This window comes from Bombina bombina, chromosome 5 (genome assembly GCF_027579735.1).
Source record: "Bombina bombina isolate aBomBom1 chromosome 5, aBomBom1.pri, whole genome shotgun sequence".
NCBI classification, from domain to species: Eukaryota; Metazoa; Chordata; class Amphibia; order Anura; family Bombinatoridae; genus Bombina; species Bombina bombina.
In genome coordinates, this window is record NC_069503.1 from 540,649,133 (window position 1) to 540,655,853 (window position 6,721).

Below are 6,721 nucleotides of genomic sequence, written 5' to 3' on the forward strand. Positions count from 1 at the left end.
GCTCAGCTAAAACGCGTAAGCCACCTGTGCTACGCTCACCTGCTTGTTTTTCTGGTTCCTCAATTAATCTTTTACATTGATACAATAAAGATTATTTACGTTTACAAGCACCCTGACCATCTTCTTTTGCTCCCATAAAATAATCCATAAGCAAGTAGCTAGAACACCTGTATCTTCAATGTCACTCCTGGGAGTCCAAGAACAAACTGAGAAGAAATGGGAGGGATTAAAGCTCTTGTGTGAGTTCTTAGCTTCCTCCTAGTGACGGGAATCATTTCCCACATGTTAAAGATCCCTATGCAGTCCCGTCAACATACAAAAGAAGTAGTATTCAGAAACCAACTTTAAAATTGTTGTTGCCCAGATGTCTCTGTGTTTAGCAAGTTTGCCTCCTAAAGGAAGAATATGGGGAAACTTATGGGCGGTGGCCATGTTAGCTCAAGATGCTGAAAAGTTGGAATCAACTTGCAGAATATTTGTGTTTGTGACATACATCTTATATCTCTACAAGTAGTAATTCCCCATATCTCTGAATAAGTACGTCTTTTTTTTTATCCAGCATTAGTATTCTGGGACTTTTGCAGAGGCTCTGATTTTAGGAGTAGGCAGCCTCTCAAGAAAAAGTGTTGAACAAGGGTTTAACCTTTGCTCCCTCATGCAAACTTAACAAGTTTGAAACCCTTATCAATATAAATCAATATATCCATAAACTAACGTTAAAAATATATATTTTAAAAAACCCTATACAGAACAGAAATGTACAAGATGACAAAAAATATATTCACACTAACTTAAAATTAAAATCTACCTTTTACCCTACACAAAAAAAAGTGAACATATTAAACTTTTTGAACAAAATATTAAAAGAGATCTAGAACTATTTGACCAAACAAAACCTATTAAAAAAAATTTGAGTAGGAAAGAAATTCAAACACTAAAAGAACTGCAAAATAACAAAGAAATAATAATCATAAAACCAGCGGACAAGGGTGGGGGATAGTGATAATGGATCAAACATACTATGTTGAAGAAGCAAATAGAATCCTACAAGATAAATCAACATATGTGAAACTTAAACAAAATCCTATAAAACAACAAGGAGATAAATTAGGAAACATACTTAAAAATGCAAAAGATATAGGAATCCTTAATGACTCACAATTCGAATTTACATCTATACCATATCCAAAAACCCCCACATTTTACTTCTTACCAAAAGTCCATAAAAACCTCCAGGTCGTCCCATTATTTCTGGGATAGAGTCCTTAACATCAAATCTGTCTCAGTACGTAGATTACTATCTACAGAAGTATGTCACCTCACTACCAGCCTACTTAAGAGACTCCACACATTTCTTAAATAAAATTAAATATATAGAATGGCTTGATAACTACGTTTTAGTAACATGTGATGTCAATTCACTGTATACTAACATATCCCACCAAATAGGACAAAAAGCTGTAAAATTATTTCTAGACAGAGATGGAGACCTACCCACTAGTCAAAACAAATTTACAATAAATATACTGAATATCACAAAGAAAAAAATGTGAAATAAATGTGATAACAAAAATCATAATGTCTGTGTCCTCTGGATGAGTTTTTCAGCTTGTTAGCATTCCTCAGTGAGATCCCATAAAAAAGAAAACAGAAAATTGCAACATAGTGTGAATCTGTAACAGCACTTTGAGGAAGTAGTTGTTTTGTAACAAATGACTACTCACATTTGTTGGAGCTTTCGACTAAGCTCAAGGATATGCGCACTCCCACTTTATACTGATGGGAAAACAGTACACTAGGCAAAACTTGGATACAAATTTATTTTAAAATATATAAAAGCGTCACATAAGCCTTGATAACACCACAATGTAAGGGTACAAAAGCAGATATGCTGTAACAAATGCTTCAAATCGCCAAACTTGCAAAGAGGTAAATGGATCAGCAGGAGTGTGACCGCCGAAACCAAAACCTCTTTAGTAGCAAGACAATAGCGCTAAGCCCCCAGGTGTCCTGGCTAGTGTAGAGACGCGATAAAACTCAATATAGAACAGTTCAGTTCAAGGAAAATAAAACAAAGTAAAGAATCCACATTGTTACACACCTCTATAGGTGATAATTATTATTTTGTATCAGGTTCTCACAAAAGAAACAGACGAATACACTGAGCTTAGAATAGGTTAACACCACAAACAATAGAAAAACAGAATTTATGCTTACCTGATAAATTACTTTCTCTTACGGTGTATCCAGTCCACGGATTCATCCTTACTTGTGGGATATTCTCAATCCCTACAGGAAGTGGCAAAGAGAGAACACAGCAGAGCTGTCCATATAGCTCCCCTCAGGCTCCGCCCCCCCAGTCATTCGACCGACGGTTAGGAGAAAAAGGAGAAACCATAGGGTGCAGTGGTGACTTTTACAAAATTTGAACCTGACTTAATTGCCAGGGCGGGCCGTGGACTGGATACACCGTAAGAGAAAGTAATTTATCAGGTAAGCATAAATTCTGTTTTCTCTTACATGGTGTATCCAGCCCACGGATTCATCCTTACTTGTGGGATACCAATACCAAAGCTTTAGGACACGGATGAAGGGAGGGAACAAGTCAGGTAACCTAAATGGAAGGCACCACTGCTTGCAAAACCTTTCTCCCAAAAATAGCCTCCGAAGAAGCAAAAGTATCGAATTTGTAAAATTTGGCAAATGTATGCAGTGAAGACCAAGTCGCTGCCTTACAAATCTGTTCAACAGAAGCCTCATTCTTGAAAGCCCATGTGGAAGCCACAGCCCTAGTGGAATGAGCTGTAATTCGTTCAGGAGGCTGCTGTCCAGCAGTCTCATAAGCCAATCGGATGATGCTTTTCAGCCAGAAGGAAAGAGAGGTAGCAGTCGCTTTCTGACCTCTCCTCTTACCAGAATAGACAACAAACAAAGATGATGTTTGTCTGAAATCATTAGTTGCCTTTAAATAGAATTTTAAGGCACGAACCACATCAAGATTGTGTAACAGTCGTTCCTTCTTAGAAACTGGATTAGGACACAGAGAAGGAACAATAATTTCCTGGTTAATATTCTTATTAGAAACCACTTTTGGAAGGAAACCAGGTTTGGTACGCAAAACAACCTTATCTGCATGGAACACCAGATAGGGTGAATTATACTGCAAAGCAGACAATTCAGAAACTCTTCGAGCAGAAGAAATAGCTACCAAAAACAAAACTTTCCAAGATAATAGCTTAATATCTATGGAATGTAAAGGTTCAAACGGAACCCCTTGAAGAACTGAAAGAACTAAATTTAGACTCCATGGAGGAGCCACAGGTTTGTAAAGAGGCTTGATTCTGACTAAGGCCTGTGCAAACGCCTGAACGTCTGGTACAGCTGCCAGACGCTTGTGTAACAGGATAGACAGAGCAGATATCTGTCCCTTTAAGGAACTAGCTGACAAACCTTTCTCCAATCCTTCTTGGAGAAAAGACAATATCCTTGGAATCCTAACCTTACTCCACGAGTAACCCTTGGATTCACACCAACAAAGATATTTTCGCCATATCTTATGGTAAATTTTCCTGGTGACAGGCTTTCTGGCCTGGATCAGAGTATCTATAACTTATTCAGAGAACCCATGCTTAGCTAGAACTAAGGGTTCAATCTCCAGGCAGTCAGTTGCAGAGAAACTAGATTTGGATGCTTGAATGGACCTTGAATTAGAAGATCCTGCCTCGATGGCAGTTTCCATGGTGGAGCCGATGACATGTCCACTAGGTCTGAATACCAAGTCCTGCGTGGCCACGCAGGCGCTATCAGGATTACCGAAGCCTTCTCCTGTTTGATTCTGGCTACTAGCCGAAGGAGAAGAGGAAACGGTGGAAAGACATAAGCTAGACTGAATGACCAAGGCGCTACTAAAGCATCTATCAATGCCGCCTTGGGATCCCTGGATCTGGATCCGTAAAGGGGAAGTTTGGTGTTCTGACGGGACGCCATCAGATCCAATTCTGGAATGCCCCATAGCTGGGTCAGCTGAGCAAAAACCTCCGGGTGGAGTTCCCACTCCCCCGGATGGAAAGTCTGACAACTCAGAAAATCCGCCTCCCAGTTGTCTACTCCTGGGATGTGAATTGCAGATAGATGGCAGGAGTGATCCTCCGCCCATTTGATGATCATGGTTACTTCCTTCATCGCTAGGGAACTCTTTGTTCCTCCCTGATGATTGATGTACGCTACAGTCGTGATGTTGTCCGACTGAAATCTGAAGAATTTGGCCTCGGCTAGTTGAGGCCACGCCTGGAGCATATTGAATATTGCTCTCAGTTCCAAAATGTTTATCGGGAGAAGAGATTCTTCCTGAGACCATAGACCCTGAGCTTTCAGGGAGTCCCAGACCGCACCCCAGCCTAACAGACTGGCATCGGTCGTGACAATGATCCACTCCGGTCTGCGGAAACTTTGAGCATGCACAGTTGCAGTGGTCTTAGATGAATTCGGGCAAAAGGGACTACGTCCATTGCCGCAACCATTAAACCAATTACCTCCATGCACTGAGCCACAGAAGGCCGAGGAATGGAATGAAGAATGTTACGGTTGCCTCCAGGCTGGCTGGAAGTTTGGACCGTAGAAAAGGATGCTCCTAGCGCTCACCAAAGGATCATCAGCACCGTAGACACCATAACTACTGCGTAGCCACCATAAGTAATGCAGACTCTACGAACCACCGCTGCTGGGCTAGTATCTCGCCGTCTGCTCTGCGCCCTGGACCTACGACCAGGCTCCAGTAGGTGAACCTCTTCCTTCTGTAGAGCGAAGCAGGATCAGGAACAAGAGCTCTTACAAGAGCTCAGTAGCTAAGGGAGTATGAAGAGCATAGCAATCCCTGTAGTGATTATAGCTGTCCCCTACAAACATGAGTCAAGGCTGCAAGTTAGAGGGTCAGAAGAGGTCTGAGGTGCTGGAACACCCAGCCTGGTTTTTATTGAGGTTACATGCAAAAAGGACACTCTCAGGGGGAGGCATAAAATCCCCAATCACACATTTGGTACATTTAGATAGAGAGACAACGCCCTTTGACAGGCCACAATAGAATTATATTACTTCAGCAGATAACAAGTTACACACAAGAAAACAATGCAGTCCATCTTATCAACTAGCAGTCTGACTCTGGAGGTGATTAGACAATGGGAATGTTTATCACTAAAAGTGAATACGTTTTCAGGGGCACAATCTTCCAGAGGCCATAGTCATGAGGAAGGAGGCTGGCAAATAGGCTTCGCCACAATCCAGGGAAGCAGGGCAATTTTCCATTTAAAGGGCCCACTTACAAATAGCAGTTTGTAACATATCTCCCCTTTTGGAGGGAGACTAACCAGGCACCTGACCTTCTGTCGATCAGTGCCTAAGTTAGTCTCGCAACCCACCCACAAATAAACATTAGCAGCAAAGTAGCCCCCCCACAATAAGTAGTACTGGCCTGTAGGTTCCAGGTTGTAGGATGAAAGTGTAACATCCTCGGCCTTCCTGGCGCAGCTGGGCAAATAGCTGGTGGTACTTGGGGGGCAGAGGCCAGCAGCACTCTGCCCTGGTGCCAGCGCTTCTGCTGGGGTGAGGGGTTTGCAGGCCAGTCCTGAAACAAGGGGGTCTGTAGGGCAGAGGCCAGCAGCGCTCTGTCCTGATGCCAGCTCTTCTGCTGGGGGAATTGGGGCATAGTCCTGCCCGGTGGCAAAGGGAATGTGGGGGTCAGTGGGGGTTAACATCTCCACTGTTAACCCTGGGCCCAAGTTAGGAGTTAGCTGGGGAGGGGGAGATTGGCTTACCTCCTCCTCCTGATACTCCGGCGGCCGTTGGGAAGGGAGGTCGATGCTCTCCGCTCCCTGTGGAACATGCTGCGGCTGGGGAGAGAGACTGGTTGTCTCCTCTCCCTGGAAGGCACACTCCGGCTGGGGAGGGAGGTCGATGGTCTCCCCTCCCTGTAGCTGGGTCTGTCACTGGGGATCTGGGCCGCCTGCCCAGCATCCCTGTAGGGCCGGTAGAGAGACTGCGGTCCCATCTCCACCTGCCTGCTGGGGGTCCTCCCAGGACCAGTCTATGAGGCCTGCTGCCTCGGGTATCTCTGGTTGGGGTTGGGGAAGGAGACCGGTTGTCTCTTCCCTCTGCATGGTATACTGCCGCTGGGGAGGGAGGTCGCTGCTCTCCTCTCCCTGTAACTCAGGCTGCCGCTGGGGAGGGAGGTCATTGCTCTCCGCTCCCTGTAACTCACTTTCTCGCTGGAGACCAGGTGTCCATACCACCAAACTCCACAGTTGGCGCTCAAAGGCTCGTGCCGCTTCCTTCTCAGTATCCAATTCCCGGATGATTCAACTGACTACCTCCTGCGCAGGGTCTGGACCATATCGGACTAGCCGCCTCTTTACCTCTGGAACGAAATCAGCGCCCTCATAGCGACGGATCAGGTTGAGGTGCTCTTCACAGGGTTCTGACCAGTGTCTTGTCAGCTCCATGCTGCTGTAGGCTAGCGTTGCCCTCAATAACTCTCATATGATACCAGTGCTTTTGGGGTGCTGCTCCTTGCGCTAGGAAGCCATCCCACCGCTGCCGCCAAATGTTACGGTTGCCTCCAGGCTGGCTGGAAGTTGGACCGTAGAAAAGGATGCTCCTAGCGCTCACCAAAGGATCATCAGCACCATAACTACTGCGTAGCCACCATAAGTAATGCAGACTCTACGAA